At 49.8% G+C, this 12,225-nt stretch overlaps 1 long non-coding RNA gene across 1 annotated transcript in view; it reads right to left on the bottom strand.

The window, feature by feature from the left end:
• Positions 1-12,225, bottom strand: part of LOC133270244 (uncharacterized) — a 255,012-nt gene that overhangs the window by 223,337 nt on the left and 19,450 nt on the right. The window lies entirely within an intron of this gene.

Genomic DNA, 12,225 nt, shown 5'->3' on the forward strand with positions numbered 1-12,225 from the left:
ACATTTACCATTAACACTGACCCTATGTAGAACTGGAATCGTATACGTGGTACGGTTTGTTTCTTCCTCTTCCCAGCTTGCTCCCTCATTGCTAAGAGACTATTCTGCTGCAGAGCAATTGGACAAACGTGCTGCGGTTTCAGGGCACTGCTGCAAAAACATCTCCTCTCCGTGTTTGTAAACAGGGGGTTTGCACCAAAATGTGCCTTTGTGTTAGACACGGCTCCGTTTCCAGCGCGCGCTTTGATTGCGGCGCTTGGAAGGCGACCCGTGCGTGTCCCGTGGTGGGTTTCTCCAGTAAAAATACAATTAGAGGCTTGGGTTTCAGTGTTTGCAAGAAGAGACAATCAACAGGCTGGAAATTAATCCCAGAGCTCTGCCCACAAACAGCAGCGAGCCCGAGGGGTGCAGCTTCTCCAAGGCTTCGCTCTTGCAAGGCCACTGTCAGAGGTTCTTTGTGTCTTACACCTCAGTGTTTTCCCCTGGTTCATATCCCTTCACTAAGAATTGTTTGGAGAATCCAGGTGCTGATGATGTGTGGTTTGTAAATGTGTTTTATATTTGTATATGTTTTAGTCATAGATGGTGCGAAATAGAAGCAAAACTGGCGTCCAAAACACCTCTGCTACCTCCTTCTACATCCTTGAACAGTAAGACCAGGTTTTGGGGCTCAAATCTTGGTTTTCCCAGTGTGGCAGATGGTGGGAAAGTGCTGTATCTATTGCTCTGATGCTCTTGTGTATTTTGGAAGACAGCCCTGTGCAGGGATAGAGAGGAGTCACAGGGCTCAGGCAGGAGGATCTCTCAAAACCAATATGCTTTGCAAATGGAGAAATCAAGCAGGGCCGACTTGCATGGGGCAGGAGGTGGGACTCTGCAGGACCTCTGCAGAAGAAGCCAGTGGCTATTTCGGTTTCCTTCCATTCCAGTTCCTATTTTTGTTGGATTATGCTGCTTCCAGCCATCGCCTCCCATCATGGGGATGGGAGCTGCGGAGAAGGAAGGGTATTGTGGGGCAAGTGTAGAGAGGCTTCAGCTTGGTCTCTCCTGTGAAAGAGTGTAATGATGGGGTTTAGATACAACAGGCAGGACAATGGTATTTGCAAGTGTGAAACTTCCCATCATTTTTTAGCTGGGGCAGTGGTCAGCCCCCCATAGAGAAGCAGAAGAGAGTGGGGAATGCCAGCCATTTCCCAGTGCTCCCAAGGTGCTGTGGCCTCACAGTACCAAGCTGGAAATGGAAAATAGCAGGAATAAGCACACTAAATGCTGGCAGAGAAGGCAGCGAGCTCTTGGCTACGGAAGGTGAAGGAACTGCAGGAAGTTCTCCAAGACAAGAGGGACCAGCTGGAAAAAGGGATGCCCCTGAGGGGATATGTGGGGAAGGAGCTTGAAGAAAAGCCAAAGCAAACAGCGGGTGCAGATGCTGGGGAGGAGAATGAGGCTTGACAGGAGAGGAGGTGAGAAACAATGAGTCGTCCCGAGCATGAGCCGCTTATGGGAGCAGAGACCATCTGCTCCTCACCAGCCTGAATGGTGCCGAGCAATATCCTGCATTCCTTTGTTCCCGGGGTTAAAGGGAATTCCAGGCTGCCGGCGCTTAAAGCCAAACACAGTCCCTGGGAGTTCAGCCACCTCTTACCTTTTGTCTGAGTTTCCTCCATCTCCTTCTCCTCCAGCATCTCCTCTCGCAGCCGTTTACTCATAGCACATTCATCCACCTTGGATAAATAGGACATTTATCCGCCTTGGATCGTGGATGGGTGAAAAGCCGAGGAGGATGCTGCAGATCACTGAAGCTACCCAAACTGTGCTGCCCTGCTGCACACAGTGGCACTGTTGGGAAAGTCTGTCTTTGTGGCTTTAAACAGAGAGCTGAGCAATTCAGAGGGGATAATGTGACCCAAGAAGCACATAGAGCTCATAAAAGGGGCAGAAGCCAGTAAATGAGAACAACTTTCGACTTAGTGACCTAAGTAATATCCTTTGGTATGGAAGATGGCAATTCCTGCAAGTCACCTGCCCTGCATCCCTCACTCCCTACCTTACACAGGCATTTAGGTTTGGGTCTTTTTCATCTTTGAGGCACTGTTCTGTACTTTGCACTTTGTTTCTTGCTGGTTTTCGCTGAGTCCTTTGTGCCTCTAAGTTCTTTTTGCAGCAAAATGAGTTGCAGGCTCCTGCACAGATGCTTCCTTTGGGAGCACAGCAACAGCAGCATCCTGGCTCCTCACTGCCCGTAATCTCTCTGGGGTAGAGCTCTATCCCTCGCTGTGTACAACCACCACCACATGAGTGTTTTTTCTTGAGGTGGTTTATTAAACCTTTATGATGTTTATGTAGCTCTCAGGGTAATGCGATCTGGGGTTAATTACTGGAGCTGCTTTTCTCTGTGAATCCATCTGAAAAGCCTGCGGTAGTCTTTTGTGCTCCTGTTTAATATGGTACAAATTTGGATGCCTCGGTGTAAACACCGGCATCGGGAGGGCTCAGATGCCATAAAGGTGGCCAGGAGCCCTGTGTTGCTTTGCAGGGGGTTTGCCTTTGCACAGCAAAAGCTCTGCCTTGAATATGGATGCACAGAGTGTCCCAACCGTCCCGGGGGTTGGAGGAAGATGTGGACCTGCTCAAGTGAGTCCAGATGGGGCCATGAAGATGCTGCGAGGGTTGGAGCATCTCTGCTGTGGGGTCAGGCTGAGAGAGCTGGGCTGGTTCAGCCTGGAGAAGGCTCCTTAAGGGGAGACCTTAGAGCAGCTCCAGTGCCTAAAGGGGCTACAGGAAAGCTGGAGAGGGGCTTTGGACAAGGGCCTGTAAGGACAGGCCAAGGGGAATGGCTTTAACCTGCCAGAGGGGAGACTGACCTGAGCTCTTAGACAGAAGCTCTTCCCTGTGAGGGTGCTGAGGCACTGGCACAGGGTGCCCAGAGAAGCTGTGGCTGCCCCATCCCTGGCAGTGTTCAAGGCCAGGTTGGACACAGGGGCTTGGAGCATCCTGCTCCAGTGGAAGGGGTCCCTGCCTGTGGCAGGGGATGGAGCTGGAGGAGCTTTAAGGTCTCTTCCAACTCTAACCAGTCAATGAGGAGCTCAGATATTCAGGGCTGACGCCTTCCCAGCAGCCAGGGAGAGGAAGGAGGAGGAGGAGGAATCCACTGCAGAAATGGTTCACTGAGGTTGAGCAGCTCCAAAAGCGCAATTCTGAGAAAAGCAGTGCTAAATAAGGACAGGTAGAGGCCTCTGTCTGGAGGGATATTTGTGTTGGGCTGGCAGCAGGAAGCATAATTTTCTTTCAATGACATGTATACCCAGAGCACACTGCAATACAAAGGCACGGTGCTTTTTCAGAGCAAGAAATTGTATGTCATAATCCGTGCAGCAAAATTCACTGGGAAGGGAGCACAGCTGATGGTGGGCAAGTGTTTGATGGCTGCTGGATCGGGGCAACAGCAGCGCTGATGGAAAATACCTACTTTCTGCCATCTCCCCATTAGCAATGGGCACATTTCCCCCTCCAAACTGCTTTAAAATAGGTCTTTTGGTTCTTTTTCCTCCCTCCAAACTCTGCTGATTTAAAATAGGCATTTTGGTTCTTTTTTCTATCAACACGAGGTATCATTCACGGCCAGAATGAATATCTGTTTGTACTGATGTGGCTGTGATTGTAGTATTCTATACACATTGCACGCAGTGTATATATTATCCTTGTACCCCTGGCACTGCTGTTGTTCAAGAGTCTGTTGCAAACTTGTTTTTTTCCAGAGGTTTCTGACTTCCCATAAAAGTCTATTCTGGGCTGAAAGTCTCCGGGTGCCAAGTCTTAGGTCAAGATTGAAATTTCTTTTATGAAATCTTATTTTGAGCCAGTTTGAATGTTATTCTAGAAGGTGGGTAAGGGCACAGAGCCTTGCGTGCTATGAGCAAATCTGACTCCTAATGAGCTTCCATTTCGCCTTACTGTTTATAGAGGTGCAAAATGCTGCTGTTCTCAGAAGGGGTTTAACCCCTTTTCTTTATAAATTCCTATTACTGGCCTGTATTTGATACTTGTGCCTTGCTTCTGAATAGTGGGAAGTTTTGGGTGGCAAAGAGCTGGTGGCTTTGGTGGTGGCAGAGCTCCCTTCGCAGTGGGCACAGCTGCAGACCTCGAGCAGTAAACCCTGAAGGAAGTTGGGTTTTGCAGGGTTTATTTTCATCTCCTCCTAGCTCACAGAGAGAGGCAGGTGGCTAAATTAGGTGCTGTGAATTACTGCTGAAGGGCTTTGCTGGCAGAGGATCTGGGCTCTCGCGTTAGATGATGCAAATGCATCACCCCTGTGCTTATATAGAGGTTTATTGATGCAAGCACGTCGTTTCCAGTAAATATGGAGTATATCTCTTCTTTAAAGCCTGTTCTGTGTTCTTATAAGCTATTGGGAGACTTCTGACAAGGGCCTGTAAGGACAGGACAAGGGGGAATGGCTTTAACCTGACAGAGAGGAGATTGAGATTAAAGGTCCCTTCCAAACCTGAACCGTTCTGTGATTCTATGATTGTCTCTGCTGTATATGGTGGAGTAATACTTACAGACAAAGGTACCTGATTTCTGAGACTGAGTTAGCTGTTGGTGCCAACTTTTCTGGTTAATGAAAGGGAAATATTCGGGACAGCCTGCTTTTACAACAGCTTGATTTTGTTTCAGTCTGGACGGATGCATAGCAGGAGAAGCAAGCAGGGAAGCAGCAGCGGTTCCTGCTTGGCACCTCTGATGCTCCTAATGACGGATGGTGCCGCGCGCTGCCTCATAGCCCAGCAAAACTCACCCTAATGAGAAGAGGCACAAGTACATAACTGTGGCTTTGTCCTCCCTGCCTGTGCTCTGCTGAAGTGCCAGGCGCTCGGGAGCTGCTGTCTCCAAATAGAAGCAGCGCACAATGGGAGACTCGGTCTTCTCGCCTGTGATTTGGTTCTGCCCGGCACAGCCTCTAATAATGATCCCTCGAAGAAAGAAAAGAGCAGCTCTTCAATGCAGACCCTCAGCAGAGGGAAGGCAGGCTGCTGGCACGAGGCTGGAAACCTGCTGTTGATGCTCAGCATCGAGAGAACTGGCCTCAGATGACTTGCAGCCCCTGGTTTGGATGCGGGAGGAGCCCTGTGCTGGGTGAAAACAACTGTGCCCTTTGTGTGACGAGAACATCTCTGATTTACAGTATAAATGCCGTTTCTTGTGTTATTTCTGTTTATAAAGCAGCAGTACTCCTAGATGCAGAAGGAAGAGTGTGCCAAGGGCTCGACCATAAGCAGCCCTTGGGCTGTGGTCACCCAGTTCCTCTGCAACAGTGACATGCCCAGGGTCAGGAGAGCATCTGCAGTAAAGAGGCACAGCCAGTGCTTTGCATGAGGAAAATGGATCTAAGCAGTAACAAGGAGTGGGCCAGAGGCAGGACTCCAGTCAGTTAATAAGCAGGTGGTAAGTCCAAAGGAAAACAAGGAATCATTTGGGTTTATCTGCATTTGGATCTGAGCAATTCACGTGGTGGCCTTTGGTTCTCACAGGGCTGTGCAGAGCTTTGGTAGAAAGTGGAGCAGTGAAAGAGCAGCTGCTCACCTGAAGCTTCTGCATCACTGGGCAAAATCCTTCCAGCATTCCTGGGTTCCTTGCAAGCTCTCTGCAGAAAGAGGCAGAGCCATCGGAGCAGGAGCAGCTTCCCAGCTGCAACAGAAAGGGCCACATCCACCCAAGTGAAACTTGGGAATAACGCTCCAGCTTTGGCCATTTATTCATTCGCTCAGTACTGCACAGGTTCTCACCTCTCGGCACAGGAAAGGGTGATGGGAAGAATTTGGTTTCCTATATTTGCTTGCAAAAAATAGAGCCTGTTCTGATGTGGGCATCTCCCTCTCGCTCTGTTCCACGTCCTGGTGGTAGCAGGTTTTGCGCATCAGGATGAGCAGGGATGCTACTGAAGTATATGGAAATGGTCCTTTGTGATTTTAATGCTGACTTTGTTTTTCCTCTTTCCTCTTGAAAAGCTGTGTCTCTGCCTACTTAAGAAGAGGAAATACAGTTAATCACATTTTCTTTCTGAAAGACAACGAATTAATGCATGGCAAGTGCAGTGCATTGAACTGTGTTGCCATAATATCCTGGTTACTGAATTCCTTACGTGAGTGCTTCTGCACAGCTTTCTTTTCTGTATGAAATACTTCTGTAAGGAGATGCTTGAAAAAGAAAGCGGCAGAAATGGCCATCCAGACTGGCAGGGAAGATGTGCCATTCTGCATGTGCCACTGCAGCTTCCAAGCTCCCAATATGCTGCAGATCCATCAGTGATGAGGACTGGAAAAAATTCCCACTGCTTTGGCATGAGCTGTCGGTGATTTGGGTACAGAAAACAAAGTGGAGACTTGCTGGGATAAGCATCAGCAAATGATGGAGTTCAGATGTTCAAGTTTCTTTAAAGCTCTGAATTTCCTGTTCCAAACTGGAGCTCTGCTCACACACATGGAGCAGAAGCATGCTGAGGATGCAGCACAACTCTGGCACTAGCATCACCACCATAGGTGTTGGGTGCCTGGAAGCTGCAGACACTGTGGGTGTGAAGACAGTGTTGGGACTGCCCTACAGCCAAAGGACAGCTTCTGCTGTCTGGTGTGAAAGTCCCCAGCCTGTATCACCAGCACCCACTTGGGTTTGTTGGACCCACACATCACCCTGCTGTTCTCCATTGATGCTATTAAGAAAGTTACGTTTCCTTTGCTTTGTTATTTTACCTTTTGTCCTCAAACTCACATACTTTAAACAACAACCCCTCCAGCTGCAGCGTGTTTATACTGAGCTCCTGGAAGAAACATCCCCAACTTACAAATAGATGTGTAAACGTTTTGCCAGGTGCTGGCTTGGTTTATGATTGGCTTGGATGCAGATGGAAAGACCCTGCTGCACAAATGGGCCTTTCCCCATTGGTCCTGATTCCCATTATAAGCAGATATAAGTTTCCATAAGGAAAATCCTGTCGTCTGTATCTACCAAACCTTTGCACAGCCATTCACGGAGCTCTGTTGCACGTGGTGCACTGGGTGTAGTTCCTTAGATCTTTATTCCAGTTAAAGAGGTGAAATTGCTTCTTTTGTCTTCAAAGTTCTCTGCTCAGAAGCTAAGCTGGGCAGGTTTCTCGTGCCGCAGTACCCATCCCTACCCCAGCTACAGGCTCCTCCTGGCCTTGAACAAATTACATCACCCTTGGCTTTTTAGATCTGCAAATGGAGATCATGTTTAAGGCATCTGAGTATGCAGGGCTGTTGTAAAAATTAATTAGGCAGTGGTTTTGGTGTATTTTGAAGATGAAAAGCATTGCAGTGCTTTAGGTGATGCTCTGTGGAGGCTCTCTCCCCATTGTGCCAGTTGGTTTTGTCTCTTGTACTGATGCTGCTGTGCATGAGCTCGGTGGCTCTGGAGATGCAAGCAGCACCAGTGCCATGAGTGTCCCATCATCTGGCACTAAGATGTGTTGTAGGTGATGTTATCTTCCCATTGGACATAGCCTGATGTTCTGAGCACCTCGCTGTGAACTGTGAGAGTGATGTGGCAGGATTGGAACTGGATGAGCCTTAAGGTCCCTTTAACCCAAACCAGTCTATGGGATTCTATGAACTGTGCTGAGGGGGTTATTGCTGTTCCAGGCTCTTCCCTGGAAGGATGGGGCTCGAGGTGAGCTGAGCCGTGGACCGATGAAGGAGGGAGGTAGTGCTAAAATACCCAGGGAGTTCCAAACTTTGCAGGTAGAACATGAATAAGAGCAGTTAAAACTTTTCAAGTAGAAACAGAGACCACAACCAACATCAAAGTGACCAGAAGAATCCAGCCCCAGACAGGCCTCTGTTCTGTTTAATGCTAGATGGATGAAGATAAAAAGTTTTTTTTTTTTTTTTATAGAAGCTGAAGTTATGCCATTGTGTTTATGCAGCATTCATTAGGCAAAACTAAAAGGCATTATTTAATGAGAGTGCTTTTATCTCGTGCTCTTTGTTAAGGTGGAAACTGATGAAGAAAAGAGCTTTTCCAGTTAAAGCAAGCCTTGCTGATGGCTTTTCGTTTTAATTCTTTTCCCCCTAAAAGAAGGCATAAAACAAGGTGACCAGGTGGGATTTGATCATGTTTTGTATGGGGATATATGAAGAAGTCTGGACCCACCACTGCCGCTCTCGGGGGACACCTGGTGGAAGCAACTTTGTCTCCAAAACCTTGTGTCTAAAACCTCCTCCCCAAAAACCTTCTCCCCGCACCTCCTTCCCAAAACCTTGCTATGCCAGCCCATAGGATTTGGATTGCTCTCGGGCTGCAGAATAGGGGTCTGTGCCTAAAGAGGGCCCTGGGACCGTGGCTGGGGCTTGCGTCTGGGGCGTTTCCAATCACAACTGTAGGTGGATGTATGAACACAGGGGCTTGGGCCATGATACCTCCTCATTTAAACCGTCCTTTGAGACCCTTTCCTTCTTACTGGATGAGGACACCATCTCCTGATCTCAGTTTTCCAAGTGAAATACTGAATGCACACCATCGTTACAGCTCTGTGCTCCAGCACAGGCATGCGTGATGCTCATGCAGCTCCCTGGGTGCACAAAACCAACTCGGACAAGGGCATTTAAACCCTGCTCCATCCAACCGCAGGAAGCTGAGCTGTCCTTCCTCAGGGAGCACACGGAGCTGCACCCTTCCCGAGCATGCAGCATCTCTGACGCAGGGCTCCAGATGCTCAACGGCACCTCCGGGTTTCACTTTCAGCTCAGCCTTTCCCAGCAGCTTGCAGGAGGGATTTAGGAAAACGAGCACGTTCCAGTGCACTGGCAGGGATGGGAATGGGATAATTGATGTCTCAGTGGCTTTGATCGCATCCTCCTTGTCAGCAAAAGGCCGGTCATGGACAAGGACCTGTCTGGAGGGTGACAGGAACACTCGCTGGAATGGGAATAACTCAATGGGATCATGCACCCTCAGGACACCAAGGAACCAACACATGTAACCAAGAGGAGATCAGCGTTTGTATGCGAGGCAGCATTTTCATTGTGTTTTGGGTAATGCAACAAAATTCCAGTGACCTTCTGGATGCAAGCAGGAACCAGCAGCCCTGGGTGTACCCATGTGGCTCCCAGCCAACCCACAGTGCCTGGGCCTTATTTCTGACCCTTTTTCCTTGGCTTCCTGGGGAGGACAGGGGGAAGTCCCAGAAAGACGGGTCCCCAGGACAAGAGTCCATGGAAGCAGGGTGTCCCTGAGAGGAAGGGTCCCTGGGCTAAGGATCCATGGGAGAAAGGGGTCTCAGGAAGAGGGGGTCCCCAGGACAGGGGTCTATGGAAGAGGATTCCAGGGAGAAGGGGCTCCCTGGGATAGGGGTCCATGGGAAGGGGGGGGGGGGTGGGGGTGAGAAGAGAGGGTTCTTAGGACAGGAGTTCCATGGGGAGAGGGTTCCCAGGAGGAAGGCATCCCCAGAGGAGGGCTCCCTAGGACAAGGGTTCATGGGAGCAGGGTGTTCATGGAAATAGGGGTCCCCAGGGTAGGGATCCATGGAAGGGGAAGGGTCCTGGGAGACGATGGGGTCCCAGAACAAGGGGTCCATAGGAGTGGGTTCTCTCCCGTGAGAGAAGCATCCCCGGTGGGGAGGTCCCTAGCACGAAAGGTCCCGTTCGTGGGGGGGGGGCGTAATCTCTCGGTAGGCGGGTACCGGCGCTGCGGCCCCGCCCGGTCCCTCGGGGCAGCCCCGCTCCGCCCCGGGGCGGTGGTACCCGCGGTACAGCCGCGCTTTCGCCTTGCGCCGGGCCGGTAGCGGAGCGGTGAGTGCCGGAGCCGGGGGGGCTCCGTAACGCTGCGGATGGGGGCCGGAACCGGGAGGAGGGTGGGGAACGGCTGGAGCGGGGGAATCAGCCCCCCCCGAAGGGTGTAAAACGGGAAGGGGAAGGAAAGGAGAGGAAGAGGAGGAGTTTTCAGTACCTGCCGGAGAGCGTCATTGCCCCGGAGTGAAGGCTTTGGGTCGTTGTTGATGTGTTCATTCAGGTTTCGTGGCTGGGCGAAGAATGGTGAGGAGCGGGTGTTTGAAAGGGTTTTTTTGGGAGGAAAGGGAGGGATGGGAACACTCACGGAGTGCCCTCAATCCCGTACCCGCTATTAGAGACCGGTGGAGCTCCAGGGCGCTGGGTTCGGGCGGGATGCGAAGGATACGGGCTGCGGCGGGGGGGTGCGGGATATGGATGCGAGAGCCGGGCATTCCCTCGCCCTGCAGTTCCGTATCGGTCCGGAGGGTTGGAGGCTGCGGTGCTGGGATTCATGGTGGTGCTCAGCCCGAGACGCGGTTGTATCCCTCGGGATTCAGGCAAGGAGGAAAATTCATCCCGTTTTAAGAATGCACAAATAAAGCATCGAGCTTAAATAATTTAAGACCAGTAACAAGCACCTCGGGGTTTTCCTTAAGTATCCTTTAGGCTACTGTTTGCTTGCAGCGAGATCAATAGTCTTACATTCTTATCTGTTGTTCACTGATAAATTGATTGCTTTTTCCTCAAGCACATTAAGCTGAGGTTCACCCCATCCCTAGTTTGGGATTTTATCTTAAAAACCAAGGGAAACCTGAGGGGCAGCACTGAATCCCATCAACTGACCCTTCAAGACCAGTGTCAGGTTGGTCTGGGGAAGGCCCTGTAAGAAGGACAAGCATCCTTGACGTGGAATTAAGGTACAAACCCAGTGACTGCTTTGATTGAGATGCCCACAAGTAGCTGTGTTTCAGCTGTTTCTCCTGTGGGGATAAGGTCATAAGGAAGTGGCTGAACTGTGGGGGAGTTTCACAGGTTTGGAATGTTTTCATTTTCTCCAGTCTTATTTGAATGAAATCTCTTGGCACCTCCTTTTCTGTTCAACCTTTGGGTTCATTTCCACATCTGGAGCTTCTAGAAGGGTTTGAGTTTGGTTTTCCAACCATTTTTCCCCATTCAAGTGATACTTCTTCAGTGTTCCCTGTGTGCCCTGTGGCTTCATTAGCTTAAGTGGAAATGGCAGGTGGAATATCAAGAAATCAATTGACAGGCTGCAAATGACCCTTCCTCCAACCGAGGTGATGTAATTAAAGCATGGAAAGGCTCCAGGGAGGACGTGGGAGTATTGCTGTTTGTTAGTTTATAAGTGGATAGAAAATAATTAAAGCAGCAGTAACTGGTGTTGGTGATTCACTCTGATTAAAGCATCTTTGCCAGGGCTTTTTGCTGCTTAAAATAGAGAAGACCAAGGAAAGGGGTCACTGCTTTAATACAGTTGCAGTGTTCACTAAGGACCTCAGTGGGGCTTCTCTTGTAAGAACTCTTGAAACCTGCTCCTGAAAGCAAACAGAGGCAGCCCAAGCACTTAACAGGGCACAGTGCGAGCAGAGGGCAGCAGCCTCCTATTTTTTATGACCTGTAAGCAATAGCTGCTGCTTTTGATTAATTTTAAACCACTGTGCTGTCATTTTGAAGCTCTAAAACCCCCAGAGGAGTTGTATGCATGTGTCGTGTGAGGATCGGCTGTTAGCGTAGCTTCATGTTTAAGCATTCATTATTCTTTCTATCAAAATCTTTATGGTTTTCATTTTTGGAGTAGTTTCAATGGGGCTTTATCCAGGTTCTAGGTAGGATCTTTTCCTAAGGCTTTGCTTCCAGTGACCTGCAGCTATCACGGGCCCTAGTGTTGGGTCATTGCCCAAGGAAGGACCCCAGCACCCAGCAATGGAAGCCGTGATCAGTGGGTCCAGGTGCTCTCAGACACCTTTCCCCTCCTCTCCTTCCTCCTACCCCCGGAGAAATGCAGGAGCAGTTCATGTACATGAAGTTGTTGGAGCTCAGCTCGCAGCAGCGGCGCTGGCATGTCAGTAGCCTCGTGTGTTTCTGTAGTTAGGTGATGCCTGTGCTCCAAAAATAGGTTTCCATATTAAAGTACAGTTGGGGAAGGAAGCTTGAGCCATGTGTTGTCTAACAGATAACAGCAAAACCAGGTCCTGACGCAGGGCTGCTCTGAGTGTGCAGCCACCAGAAACCTCAGTCTGCTTCTGGAATGAGTGTTGGTAGCTGACAAGCATGGAATATGGGAAATCCATTGAAATCTACACTGTGTTTTAGTTGAAATAAGGAGAAATGACCTGGTTGCAACCTGTGCCATGTTGGTGTTGCTGGAGGTGGGTCTTATGGCTGGAAGAGGTGGTTCGGTCCGGACCATCGCTGACCCCTGGGT

This window comes from Pezoporus flaviventris, unplaced genomic scaffold (assembly GCF_033815535.1).
Source record: "Pezoporus flaviventris isolate CSIRO_AGI_PZ_B2104156 unplaced genomic scaffold, CSIRO_AGI_Pfla_v1 ptg000020l, whole genome shotgun sequence".
Taxonomy (NCBI): Eukaryota; Metazoa; Chordata; class Aves; order Psittaciformes; family Psittacidae; genus Pezoporus; species Pezoporus flaviventris.